The following is a 15,250-nucleotide window of genomic DNA, read 5'->3' on the forward strand; positions in this document are numbered from 1 at the left end:
CGCGAGATTGAAAGGAAACTGATTATCGCTCAATGCTCAGATCATGAGAAGGTTCTTTATGCACCACACTACCTTACTGGAGCAGCCGCAGCATGGTGGGAAAACTTCCTACGCATGCACCCCAGGGAACACAACATCACCTGGGAAGAATTCAAGGAAGGCTTCCGTGGGGCACACATTCCCAGGAGCATCCTAAAGATCAAGAAGAGAGAGTTTGATGACCTGAAGCAAAGAGGCATGACCGTCACAGAATACAACGGCCAGTTTACCCAACTGTCTCGTTATGCCTACGACGAGCACATGACAGAAAACAAGAAGATGGAAAAATTCCTGGACGGCCTGGCACCAGCATTAAGATGCCAACTGATTGTACACACCTTTCCGGATTTTAAGACGCTGGTGGACAAGGCCATCACCCTGGAGAATGAGCGCCGTAGTCTGGAAGATATCCGCAAGCGGAAGAGGGACAAGACGACTCTTGCCCGCAGCAACCGAGGCAAGACTGAGGTCCCAAGGACAGACACGAGGAGATCCACGACTACTGATCCAAGACCCGTCGGACAATTTCATGCCAGAGACAAGGAGTTCACATACCGTCCAGGGGTCACCTGCTATGCTTGTGGTCAACAAGGGCATTATGCTAAACAGTGCCCGAAGCCAAGAGACTCGGCACCCAATCCGAACAATGGTGGAAACAATCCAGCCCCCAAGCGCAACAACTTCAATCCCAGCAACAACCACAGGAAGGGTCACTTGAACCATGTGACCAGGGAAGAAGCGCAGAATGCCCCAGACATCGTGCTCGGTACGTTCCCTGTCAACACAGTACCTGCCACGGTTTTGTTTGATTCTGGAGCTTCCCATTCGTTCGTTTCGAAGAGTTTTGTTTCGCAACATGGTTTTCCGACACTCCCCTTGGAAAAATCTATGATCATCAAGTCCCCCGGAAATAAGCAAATTGCTTAGGGTTACTGCCAAGGAGTGGTCATTGAGTTCGAAGGACTACCATTCCACGCGAATCTCATCGTGTTGGAAAGTAAAGGACTGGATGTCATTTTAGGAATGGACTGGTTGACCACCAACAAAGGATTCATCGACTGCTTCAATCGGACAGTGATTCTCACTCACCATCACGGCAAGACTATAAGAGTTTCCGCTCAAGAAAGGCCACGATCACAGAAACCAAAACTGAACAAGATGGACATCGCAGAATTAAGAAAAGTGCCAGTGGTATGCGAGTTCCCTGATGTGTTCCCGGAAGAACTACAAGGCATACCACCAGACCGAGAGATCAAATTCAGCATCGAACTAGCACCTGGCACCGCTCCCATTTATAAGAAGCCATATAGAATGGCACCCTCAGAATTGGTGGAGTTAAAGAAGCAGATAAAAGAATTATTGGACAAAGGATTTATTCGAGCCAGCTCCTCACCTTGGGGTTCGCCTGTGTTGTTCGCCAAAAAAAAGGATGGGACTTTAAGGCTGTGCATAGACTATCGAGCCCTCAATATGGTCACCATCAAAAACAAATATCCGATGCCACGAATAAATGATTTGTTTGACCAGCTCGCACAGGCCAAGGTATTCTCGAAAATTGATTTGCGATCGGGATATCACCAATTGAAGGTACGGACGGAAGATATTCCCAAGACAGCTTTCACTTCCAGATATGGGTTATACGAGTTTACGGTGATGCCGTTTGGACTAACAAACGCCCCCGCATATTTCGTCCACCTCATGAACAAAGTATTCATGAAATTCATGGACAAATTTGTGGTGGTATTCAATGACGACATTCTGGTTTACTCAAGGACACCAGAAGAACATGCTGAGCACCTCAGAATTGTTTTGGGAGAATTGAGGAAACATCAGTTGTACGCCAAATTTAGCAAATGCGAATTTTGGCTAAGAAAAGTTGGTTTCTTGGGCCATATATTGAACCAAGAAGGCGTGGCCGTAGACCCAGAAAAGGTCAAGGCCATACTGGACTGGAAGCCACCCGCGAATGTTACAGATGTGCGGAGTTTCCTAGGAATGGCCGGATATTACAGGAGATTTATTGAAGGATTCTCCACTGTGGCAAAACCTATAACACAGTTACTCAAGAAGGACAAGAAATTCGTATGGACAGAAGCATGTGAGCAGAGCTTCCAAGAACTCAAGAAGAAGCTAACAACCGCACCAGTCTTAACCGTACCAGACATACACAAGAGCTTTGAGGTGTATTGTGACGCGTCCCGAAAAGGTCTCGGATGTGTGCTAATGCAGGATGGCAAAGTTGTCGCATATGCCTCCAGACAGCTGCGAAAACATGAGGAAAATTACCCAACACATGACCTGGAACTAGCAGCAATTATAAATGCACTCAAGGAGTGGAGGCACTTTCTGTTGGGAAATCGCTGTGAAATATATACAGACCATAAGAGCCTCAAATATATTTTCACACAGCCAGAGCTGAATTTATGCCAACGACGCTGGTTGGAACTGGTCAAGGACTATGACGTCGGTATTCACTACCACCCAGGGAAGGAAAATGTAGTGGCCGATGCCCTTAGTCGAAACCCCAGCCCGGACACTGACGGTCAGCAAAGTTTGAGGCCTGAGTTTCAGCGAGAGTTCACTCGGCTCAACATGATGTTAGTCTCTGAGGGCACCATATCGAACCTGGAGATACAACCCACCCTAGTGGAACAAATCAAGAAGGCCCAACAGGGACACCCCAGTATCGAAGGCATAAAGAAGAAAATGAACCGCAGGAAGACTTCAGAATTCGTCACGGACAGTGAAGGAACATTATGGTACCGGGACAGGCTTTGCGTACCTAACATTGAGGAACTCAAGCAACAGATCTTGACGGAAAGCCACACCGCCCCATACTCGATCCATCATGGAGGAACCAAAATGTACAAGGACATCCAGGAAAGATTTTGGTGGCACGGTATGAAAAGAGATATAGCCACATTCATTGCTTGTTGCGATTCATGTCAGCGCATCAAGGCCGAGCACCAAAAGCCAGCAGGGCTACTCCAGCCTAACAGGATACCGGAGTGGAAATGGGATGAAATCGGAATGGACTTCATTGTCGGATTACCCCGATCGCAACGCGGAAATGACGCCATATGGGTCATCACAGACCGACTAACCAAGGTTGCACACTTCATTCCCGTAAAGACTACCTACTCCACACAAAGACTGGCAAAACTCTATCTCTCCCGTATAGTTTGCTTGCACGGAGTCCCAAAGACTATAATATCTGACCGAGGCACCCAATTCGTCTCCAAATTTTGGGAACACCTACAACAAGCTCTGGGCACACAACTGGCTTTCAGTACAGCATACCACCCTCAGACAGATGGACAAACAGAGCGTGTAAACCAAATCCTAGAGGATATGCTAAGAGCCTGTGTACTCACCTATGGATCCAGTTGGGAAGAGAGTTTGCCCTATGCCGAATTTGCGTACAACAACAGTTACCAAGCCAGCTTGCAAATGGCACCCTTTGAAGCATTGTACGGACGGAGGTGTCGTACCCCATTGAATTGGTCAGAAACAGGTGACAGTCGTATCTTCGGCCCAGATATGCTTAAGGAGGCCGAGGAAAAAGTTAAACAAATTAGGGACAGACTCAAGACAGCACAGAGCCGACAAAAGAGCTACTATGATCAGAAGCATCGTGAGGTCAGCTTTGAACCTGGTGATTCCGTATACCTCCGAGTATCTCCTATGAGGGGTCTGCAACGGTTCAAAATAAAGGGGAAACTAGCCCCAAGATTTATTGGACCATTTTGTGCGAAGGCACGAAGAGGCACGGTAGCCTACCACCTAGACCTACCCAAGGAGCTGTCAGACGTCCATGACGTATTCCACGTCTCGCAGTTCAGGAAATGTGTGAGCAACCCAGAAAAACATGTACCTCATGAGGACACTGATATACAACCAGATCTCACCTACAGAGAAAGGCCAGTAAAGATTTTAGAAGAGTCTGAACGGAGGACCCGTCAGAAAACGACAAAGTTTTTCAGGGTTCAGTGGAGCAACCACACTGAGGATGAAGCTACATGGGAAAGGGAGGATTTCCTTCGAGTAGAGTATCCATATCTATTTGAGGATCAGCAGAAATCTCGAGGACGAGATTTTTCCTAAGGGGGTAGGTGTTGTGGCACCCAAGTTTTTATTTGGATTTTTTTGAAAAGATTTTATTTGACTTGAGGGGAGTGATTTAAAATTTTTCTTCAAGAGAACTCTCCCTCTCATATATTTTCTTTATGGCAAAAATTTTATTTGGATTCACCCAAGATCTGCCTTTGACCTTGGGAGTTCTTGCTCTTCATTTGGACTCAAGACAAAATGTTTTTTTCATTTGGGAAAAGAACTTTTGAAAACCTTTTTCTGAATTTGCACTATGGCTTTTGGAAGGTACTTTGCCACTTTCAACTATTCCTTCTTGCCATGGCATAAGTGCAAATCCTCTCTCCTAAACACTCCCTCACCTCTGGATCATGATTTACATCAAATCCAGCAAGTTGAACCTCCCCATGTATTTATTTTCCATTCAAATTCTATTCAAATATTTTCTACCTTCTATTCTACCTCTTGGAGATTTACAAAGGAACTCCATTTTCTGTTTGGACTTTTACCACCAAACTTCTTTCCCCTCCTAGTCCTTTGAACCCTCAACCTAGAACCATGAAGATCCACTGGTCTCCAGTTCAAAATTTTCAAACTACATCAGCTGCAAGTTTGGACCAGATTTGGCAAATTTGGTGAAATTCATTCAAAACCTTCTCCAAAAATTCCAAATAAATTCATGCAGCCCCTGGGTGCTTTGAGTGGTCATCTCACCAAGTTACAGCTCCAGCAAAATTTATCTCTTTACCAAAACCTACTGTCGAACACCTGCAATGCATGGTCACTGTCAAGTTTCAGTAACTTCAGAGTTTCAGTTCAGTGCTTGCTGTCGTTTTCTTCAGAAACGGGCATCGATCTCGGCAGTACCGCCGCGTCGCCTTGCTCCTCGTCCTCGCCCACTTGTTCCTGCACCGCACGAGCGCCTGGCACCTTGCGGGCGTCGGCGACGAGCAGCAGGAGGTGCGCCGCCCCGTGACCGACGCCGGCGACGGCTTTGCGGACGCCAGCGGGAGACACGGCGCCGACGACTCCACCCAGCGCCGCCCAAACCACCGGAGCCCGCCGCGTGGCCGTCCACTCCCCCGAATGCGCTGCCGCTCTCGTCATGAACCGCAGGGCGCGGAGCGCGCTCTCTGCCGCCGTTGAGCCCGTGCGGTCACCTCACCGTGGGCAGACGCCATTACGCCAGGGCCAGCTCCGTTTAGCTGCAAAACGAGTCCCGTAACATCCACCGATGCTGCCCGACCGCTCAAACCCTCTGCCAACCCACTGCTCCGCAGTAATCGCTCGCCGGAGATTCTCCGTTCACGGCCACCCCGTCGATCTGCCTATAAATAGAGGTCCCGAGCTTCAACTCGAGCACCCACCAGCCCTGCACTTCCTCTAGAGCACGCCTAGCCACTGGAAGAGCCCCGAGGAGGTCTCCTTCCTCGACTCCGGCCGCCGCGACCCGCCACAGGATCCAGCCCGAGTCGCCCCCGTGTGTGCTCCGCAGCCTCCATTCTCTTGCCAGTAACTTCACCATGCATCTCTCGTTTGGACCCGCACTTCAATTTGAAGCTTGCAGCCCTCCACCGGAGTTCCCCATCCTCACCCGAGCCGCCGTCCGCCGGAGATAGTGTCGCCGTCGACGTGATGCTCCCCGTTGGACGAGTCCACCACCCACCGACACGGAAGAAGACACTGAAGCTCTTGGTACCCTCCGTTTCTCCTAACTCGCCGTGGTTCGACACCGACGTCCACCGCCGTCTTCGGGCGCCGGCGAGCCTTTTCAAACCTGACATGCGGGCCCCGCGTGTCAACCTCTGTTCTATTTCCCCGAACCGTTTTCTGTTGACGCCTTCGGGCAAAATACGTCTTCTCTCTTGCGCTTGCGCATTTCCAAACGAATCGTTTTCTGTTTTCTCAGTTAAAACCCTGGAACTTTTCTGTTTCATTACAGAAAGGTCCCTGGACAGAAACCTTTATAACTTTTTAATAAAAAGGTATTTTTGAGTGATTCTTTTTCTGACATTCTTAAAATTTTGTCTAGTTTTTTATGGGATTTATTTGGGAAATATTTGGCAAAGTTTCTGTGCATTTGTTGGTTTTCACGTTAGTACCCGTTTCGTGATTGCCGTAGGTTCCGGGAGAGGTGACGGAGCCGCGAACTTCGCCGAGCTAGATTCCGACTTCTCCGAACCAGGCAAGCATGTTTGGACATTTGATATGGCAGAAGTTTTGCATGTTCATGTGAAAGTTTGTGTGTGGCATATGAGTGTCGGTAAATATCTCGTTGCTCGTAAGGCAATGACCCGGTTGTTCCGAAGTTGCGATGACCTCTGATGAGAGGTGGCCTAATCATGTAGTGACATGAAGGGCAGCAAGGTGGTACTGTTGTAGCATGCCAGCCTTGCATCATCCAACTTTCTTCGACGTTAATGTGGTTGGAGCCACGTTATCGATCTTTTCCCGCATGTTCCAAAGTTGCAATGACCTCTGATGAGAGGTGGCCTAATCATGTGGTGACATGAAGGGCAGCAAGGTGGTACTGTTGTAGCATGCCAGCCTTGTGTCATCCGACTTTTCCGACGTTAACATGGTTGGAGCCGTGTTATCGTCCCTTCCCCTTTCCGTGCTACCACATGTCTCATTGCCAGGATACGGTTTAGTAAGTTGGTAACCTCTTTCCGTGTACACACCAAACAGAGAGGCCGGGATGATGGTACCTTGGCCCAGGATTAAAGCCAGTCATTCGGTCAGGGGGCATGGGTGTTTCCGGTTGGGACCGAGAGGGGGGGCACCCCCTTATAGCGCGCGTATAGAAATTTGATCCCATGCTACGCGAGGTTGTAGCCTCCCCGACTCAAGGTTTTTCTTGAATGTTGCCGAGGGTGATCCCTGGCTTCGGATGGTTGAATTGGGTGTGTACTGGTTAGACGTGTTCCTTCCAGAACACCGTAGACGGAACTAGTCCCCGTGACTACTGAAATCCGTTGGCTGTGGTTAAGTACAAACTCTGCAGAGTCAATTCTTTCCAAATCAACGTATCCATGATCAGTAGTGTAAACATTATATCCATATCTATCCATGTGAAAAACTTGTCCCCGGTGAACAAGCTCAAGTGGTAAAATCTCAGGTTTTATTGTTATTCCAGTGGATGGACAAGCTTTATTTTGTGTCTCATGCTTGTGATAATTTATGTCTCCGAGCTGTTGTAATAATGAAATGTGATATAAGCCCTTTAGGTGATGTCGCGCAGACGTCCGACTGTGGCGTGTACTCGTTTCTCACTTTCGATATAAGCCCTTTATGTGATGTCACTCAGACGTCCGACTGCGGCATGCACTGTCTTTACTTTCTGTTATAAGCCCTTTATGTGGTGTCGCCCCGACGCCCGACTGTGGCATTATTATTCCGCATTTTCCGCTCGAGGAGTCTTTCAGACACTCGTTTGGCACCTGTATTATTATTCCGCATTTTCCGCTCGAGGAGTCTTTCAGACACTCGTTTCGCACCTGTATTATTATTCCGCATTTTCCTCTCGAGGAGTCTTTCAGACACTCGTTTGGCACCAGTATTACTATTCGGCAGTTTCCGCTCGAGGCGTCATTCAGACCCTCGCTTGGCACCCAGTATTTATTATCTCTATGTCTGATCGCACTGGTTAACTTATTCATGTGTTTCATGTTTGCATTTGTTATACCTTATGTCCGAACTGTCTTGCGAGTACTTTCATAGTACTCACCTGGCTTGTTGATTTGGCCAGATGTTGACGAAGGCGATCTCTTGGATGAAGAGTTTGATAGCGCGTCCGATGCCTAGAGGAGTCCAAGTCAGTCCTTCGCGATCCCGGATTTTGGTCACTTGTATTGTATACGCTTCCGCCACCCGCAATAAGTCTTCTCGAGCCTCACTCCGACGCTCGAAGAGCTGTAGTCTTCTGGAGTCATATCACTCGCCTCGCGGTGATATCTCCACCATCGTCATTATCGTGAGTTAGTAGTTTGCCACCCTATCCGCCGTATTGTTTTATCGGCGTGCATGTAATAAATTGTTGGGCAGTCTCTGCTCAACTTTGTATTATATTTAGTACTCCTGGTATTTTTTTCTTCTGTGACCAATGTATTGTCTATCAGTGAGAAGGAATTCTTCCTCGCTGGTCCGTAACAGGGATTGGTTTCTCAATAATTATTTTATTGAAAAACCGGTCGTGACACACGTTCAGCTGGATGACGTCCCTCGAACTCCGATCCAGCCGAGTGTTGAGGGAGAGTTTCGTCAGCACGACGGCGTGGTGACAATGATGATGTTCTACCGACGCAGGGCTTCGCAATGATATTATCGAGGTGTAATATGGTGGAGGGGGCACCGCACACGGCTAAGAGATCAATTATCAATTGTGTGTATAGAGGTGCCCCCCTGCCCCCGTATATAAAGGAGCAAGGGGGGTTCGGCCGGCCAAGGGGAGAGGCGTGCCAGGAGGAGTCCTACTCCTACCAGGAGTAGGAGTCCCCCTTTTTCCATGTTGGACTAGGAGAGAGAGGGGGAAGAGGTGGAGGGGAGGAAGGAAAGGGGGGCGTCGCCCCCCTCTCCTTGTCCTATTCGGACTGGGGGGAGGGGCGTGCGGCCCTGCCCTGGCCTCCTCTCCTCTCTTCCACCTAGGCCCACTAAGGCCCATTAAGTTACCGGGGGGTTCCGGTAACCTCCTCGTACTCCGAAAAAATCCCGATTTCACCCGGAACACTTCCGATATCCAAACATAGGCTTCCAATATATCAATCTTTATGTCTCGACCATTTCGAGACTCCTCGTTATGTCCGTGATCACATCCGGGAGTCCGACCAACCTTCGGTACATCTAAACATATAAACTCATAATATAACTGTCATCGTAACGTTAAGCGTGCGGACCCTACGGGTTCGAGAACTATGTAGACATGACCGAGACACCTCTCCGGTCAATAACCAATAGCGGAACCTGGATGCTCATATTGGCTCCCACATATTCTACGAAGATCTTTATCGGTCAGACTGCATAACAACATACATTGTTCCCTTTGTCATCGGTATGTTACTTGCCCGAGATTCGATCGTCGGTATCTCGATACCTAGTTCAACCTCGTTACCAGCAAGTCTCTTTACTCGTTCCGTAATACATCATCCCACAACTAACTCATTAGTTACAATGCTTGCAAGGCTTATAGTGATGTGTATTACTGAGTGGGCCCAGAGATACCTCTCCGACAATCGGAATGACAAATCCTAATCTTGAAATACGCCAACTCAACAAGTACCTTTGGAGACACCTGTAGAGCACCTTTATAATCACCTAGTTACGTTGTGACGTTTGGTAGCACACAAAGTGTTCCTCCGGTAAACGGGAGTTGCATAATCTCATAGTCATAGGAACATGTATAAGTCATGAAGAAAGCAATAGCAACATACTAAACGATCGAGTGCTAAGCTAACGGAATGGGTCTAGTCAATCACATCATTCTCCTAATGATGTGATCCCGTTAATCAAATGACAACTCATGTCTATGGCTAGGAAACATAACCATCTTTGATCAATGAGCTAGTCAAGTAGAGGCATACTAGTGACACTCTGTTTGTCTATGTATTCACACAAGTATTATGTTTCCGGTTAATACAATTCTAGCATGAATAATAAACATTTATCATGATATAAGGAAATAAATAATAACTTTATTATTGCCTCTAGGGCATATTTCCTTCAGTCTCCCACTTGCACTAGACTCAATAATCTAGATTACAAGTAATGATTCTTACACCCATGGAGTCTTGGTGCTGATCATGTTTTGCTCGTGGAAGAGGCTTAGTCAACGGGTCTGCAACATTCAGATCCGTATGTATCTTGCAAATTTCTATGTCTCCCACCTGGACTAAATCCCGGATGGAATTGAAGCGTCTTTTGATGTGCTTGGTTCTGTTGTGAAATCTGGATTCCTTTGCTAAGGCAATTGCACCAGTATTGTTGGACCTGATGCACTAGGTATGACACCTAGATCGGATATGAACTCCTTCATCCAGACTCCTTCATTTGCTGCTTCCGAAGCAGCTATGTACTCCGCTTCACACGTAGATCCCGCCACGACACTTTGCTTAGAACTGCACCAAGTGACAGCTCCACCGTTCAATGTAAACACGTATCCGGTTTGCGATTTAGAATCGTCCGGATCAGTGTCAAAGCTTGCATCAACGTAACCATTTACGATGAGCTCTTTGTCACCTCCATAAACGAGAAACATATCCTTAGTCCTTTTCAGGTATTTCAGGATGTTCCTGACCGCTGTCCAGTGATCCACTCCTGGATTACTTTGGTACCTCCCTGCTAAACTTATAGCAAGGCACACATCAGGTCTGGTACACAACATTGCATACATGATAGAGCCTATGGCTGAAGCATAGGGAACATCTTTCATCTTCTCTCTATCTTCTACAGTGGTCGGGCATTGAGTCTTACTCAATCTCACACCTTGTAATACAGGCAAGAACCCTTTCTTTGCTTGATCCATTTTGAACTTCTTCAAAACTTTGTCAAGGTATGTGCTTTGTGAAAGTCCAATTAAGCGTCTTGATCTATCTCTATAGATCTTGATGCCCAGTATATATGCAGCTTCACCGAGGTCTTTCATTGAAAAACTCTTATTCAAGTATCCCTTTATGCTATCCAGAAATTCTATATCATTTCCAATTAGCAATATTCATCCACATATAATATTAGAAATGCTACTGAGCTCCCACTCACTTTCTTGTAAATACAGGCTTCTCCAAAAGTCTGTATAAAACCAAATTCTTTGATCACACTATCAAAGCGTTTATTCCAACTCCGAGAGGCTTGCACCAGTCCATAAATGAATCGCTAGAGCTTGCACACTTTGTTAGCTCCCTTTGGATCGACAAAACCTTCCGGTTGCATCATATACAACTCTTCTTCCAGGAATGCAGTTTTGACATCCATTTGCCAAATTTCATAATCATAAAATGCGGCAATTGCTAACATGATTCGGACAGATTTAAGCATCGCTACGGGTGAGAAGGTCTCATCGTAGTCAATCCCTTGAACTTGTCGAAAACCATTCGCAACAAGTCGAGCTTTATAGACAGTAACATTACCGTCAGCGTCAGTCTTCTTCTTGAAGATCCATTTATTTTCAATTGCTTGCCGATCATCGGGCAAGTCAACCAAAGTCCATACTTTGTTCTCATACATGGATCCCATCTCGGATTTCATGGCCTCAAGACATTTTGCGGAATCTGGGCTCACCATCGCTTCTTCATAGTTCGTAGGTTCGTCATGGTCTAGTAACATAACCTCCAGAACAGGATTACCGTACCACTCTGGTGCGGATCTTAATCTGGTTGACCTACGAGGTTCAGTAATAACTTGATCTGAAGTTTCATGATCATTATCATTAACTTCCTCACTAATTGGTGTAGGTGTCGCAAAAACTGGTTTCTGTGATGATCTACTTTCCAATAAGGGAGCAGGTACAGTTACCTCATCAAGTTCTACTTTCCTCCCACTCACTTCTTTCGAGAGAAACTCCTTCTCTAGAAAGGATCCATTCTTAGCAACGAATGTCTTGCCTTCAGATCTGTGATAGAAGGTGTACCCAACAGTTTCCTTTGGGTATCCTATGAAGACACATTTCTCCGATTTAGGTTCGAGCTTATCAGGTTGAAGCTTCTTCACAAAAGCATCGCAACCCCAAACTTTAAGAAACGTCAACTTTGGTTTCTTGCCAAACCATAGTTCATAAGGCGTCGTCTCAACGGATTTCGATGGTGCCCTATTTAGAGTGAATGCAGCCGTCTCTAAAGCATAACCCCAAAACGATAGAGGTAAATCAGTAAGAGACATCATAGATCGCACCATATCTAGTGAAGTACGATTACGACGTTCGGACACACCATTACGTTGTGGTGTTCCGGGTGGCGTGAGTTGCGAAACTATTCCGCATTGTTTCAAATGTAGGCCAAACTCGTAACTCAAATATTCTCCTCCACGATCTGATCGTAGAAACTTCATTTTCTTGTTACGATGATTTTCAACTTCGCTCTGAAATTCTTTTAACTTTTCAAATGTTTCAGACTTATGTTTCATTAAGTAGATATACCCATATCTGCTCAAATCATCTGTGAAGGTGAGAAAATAACGATATCCGCCACGAGCCTCAATATTCATATGACCACATACATCTGTATGTATGATTTCCAACAAATTAGTTGCTCTCTCCATAGTTCCGGACAACGGTGTTTTAGTCATCTTGCCCATGAGACACGGTTCGCAAGTACCAAGTGATTCATAATCAAGTGATTCCAAAAGTCCATCATTATGGAGTTTCTTCATGCGCTTTACACCGATATGACCTAAACGGCAGTACCACAAATAAGTTGCATTGTCATTATCAACTCTGCATCTTTTGGCTTCGACATTATGAATATGTGTGTCACTACTACCGAGATTCATTAAAAATAGACCACTCTTCAAGGGTGCATGACCATAAAAGATATTACTCATATAAATAGAACAACCATTATTCTCTGATTTAAATGAATAACCGTCTTGCATTAAACAAGATCCAGATATAATGTTCATGCTCAACGCTGGCACCAAATAACAATTATTTAGGTCTAATACTAATCCCGAAGGTAGATGTAGAGGTAGCGTGCCGACGACGATCACATCGACTTTGGAACCGTTTCCCACGCGCATCATCACGTCGTCCTTGGCCAGTGTTCGCTTAATCCGTATCCCTGTTTCGAGTTGCAAATATTAGCAACAGAACCAGTATCAAATACCCAGGTGCTACTGCGAGCTCTGGTAAGGTACACATCAATAAGATGTATATCACATATACCTTTGTTCACCTTGCCATCCTTCTTATCCGCCAAATACTTGGGGCAGTTCCGCTTCCAGTGACCAGTCTGCTTGCAGTAGAAGCACTCAGTCTGAGGCTTAGGTCCAGATTTGGGTTTCTTCTCCTGAACAGCAACTTGCTTGCTGTTCTTCTTGAAGTTCCCCTTCTTCTTCCCTTTGCCCTTTTTCTTGAAACTAGTGGTCTTATTGACCATCAACACTTGATGCTCCTTTTTGATTTCTACCTCCGCTGCCTTTAGCATTGCGAAGAGCTCGGGAATTGTCTTATTCATCCCTTGCATGTTATAGTTCATCACGAAGCTCTTGTAGCTTGGTGGCAGTGATTGAAGAATTCTGTCAATGACGCTATCATCCGGAAGATTAACTCCCAGTTGAATCAAGTGATTGTTATACCAAGACATTCTGAGTATATGCTCACTGACAGAACTATTCTCTTCCATCTTGCAGCTGTAGAACTTATTGGAGACTTCATATCTCTCAATCCGGGCATTTGCTTGAAATATTATCTTCAACTCCTAGAACATCTCATATGCTCCATGACGTTCAAAACGTCGTTGAAGACCCGGTTCTAAGCCGTAAAGCATGGCACACTGAACTATCGAGTAGTCATCAGCTTTGCTCTGCCAGACGTTCATAACTTCTGGTGTTGCTCTTGCAGCAGGCCTGGCACCCAGCGGTGCTTCCATGACGTAATTCTTCTGTGCAGCAATGAGGATAATCCTCAAGTTACGGACCCAGTCCGTGTAATTGCTACCATCATCTTTCAACTTTGCTTTCTCAAGGAACGCATTAAAATTCAACGGAACAACAGCACGGGCCATCTATCTACAATTAACATAGACAAGCAAGATACGATCAGGTACTAAGTTCATGATAAATTTAAGTTCTATTAATCATATTACTTAAGAACTCCCACTTAGATAGACATCCCTCTAATCATCTATGTGATTACGTGATCCAAATCAACTAAACCATAACCGATCATCACGTGAAATGGAGTAGTTTTCAATGGTGAACATCACTATGTTGATCATATCTACTATATGATTCACGCTCGACCTTTCAGTCTCAGTGTTCCGAGGCCATATCTGCATATGCTAGGCTCGTCAAGTTTAACCTGAGTATTCTGCGTGTGCAAAACTGGCTTGCACCCGTTGTAGATGGACGTAGAGCTTATCACACCCGATCATCACGTGGTGTTTGGGCACGACAAACTTTGGCAACGGTGCATACTCAGGGAGAACACTTTTATCTTAAAATTTTAGTGAGAGATCATCTTATAATGCTACCGTCAATCAAAGCAAGATAAGATGCATAAAAGATAAACATCACATGCAATCAATGTAAGTGATATGATATGACCATCATCATCTTGTGCTTGTGATCTCCATCTCCGAAGCACCATCATGATCACCATCGTCACCGGCGCGACACCTTGATCTCCATCGTAGCATCGTTGTCGTCTCGCCAACTATTGCTTTTACGACTATCTCTACCGCTTAGTGATAAAGTAAAACAATTACATGGCGATTGCATTGCATACAATAAAGCGACAACCATATGGCTCCTGCCAGTTGCCGATAACTCGGTTACAAAACATGATCATCTCATACAATAAAATTTAGCATCATGTCTTGACCATATCACATCACAACATGCCTTGCAAAAACAAGTTAGACGTCCTCTACTTTGTTGTCGCATGTTTTACGTGGCTGCTACGGGCTTAGCAAGAACCGTTCTTACCTACGCATCAAAATCACAACGATAGTTTGTCAAGTTAGTGCTGTTTTAACCTTCGCAAGGACCGGGCGTAGCCACACTCGGTTCAACTAAAGTGAGAGAGACAGACACCCGCCAATCCCCTTTAAGCAACGAGTGCTCGCAACGGTGAAACCAGCCTCGCGTAAGCGTACGCGTAATGTCGGTCTGGGCCGCTTCATCTCACAATACCGCTGAACCAAAATATGACATGCTGGTAAGCAGTATAACTTATATCACCCACAACTCACTTGTGTTCTACTCGTGCATATAACATCAACGCATAAAACCAGGCTCGGATGCCACTGTTGGGGAACGTAGTAATTTCAAAAAAATTCCTACGCACACGCAAGATCATGGTGATGCATAGCAACGAGAGGGGAGAGTGTTGTCCACGTACCCTCGTAGACCGAAAGCAGAAGCGTTAACACAACGCGGTTGATGTAGTCGTACGTCTTCACGATCCAACCGATCAAGT

Source organism: Triticum aestivum, chromosome 3D (genome assembly GCF_018294505.1).
Source record: "Triticum aestivum cultivar Chinese Spring chromosome 3D, IWGSC CS RefSeq v2.1, whole genome shotgun sequence".
NCBI lineage: Eukaryota > Viridiplantae > Streptophyta > Magnoliopsida > Poales > Poaceae > Triticum > Triticum aestivum.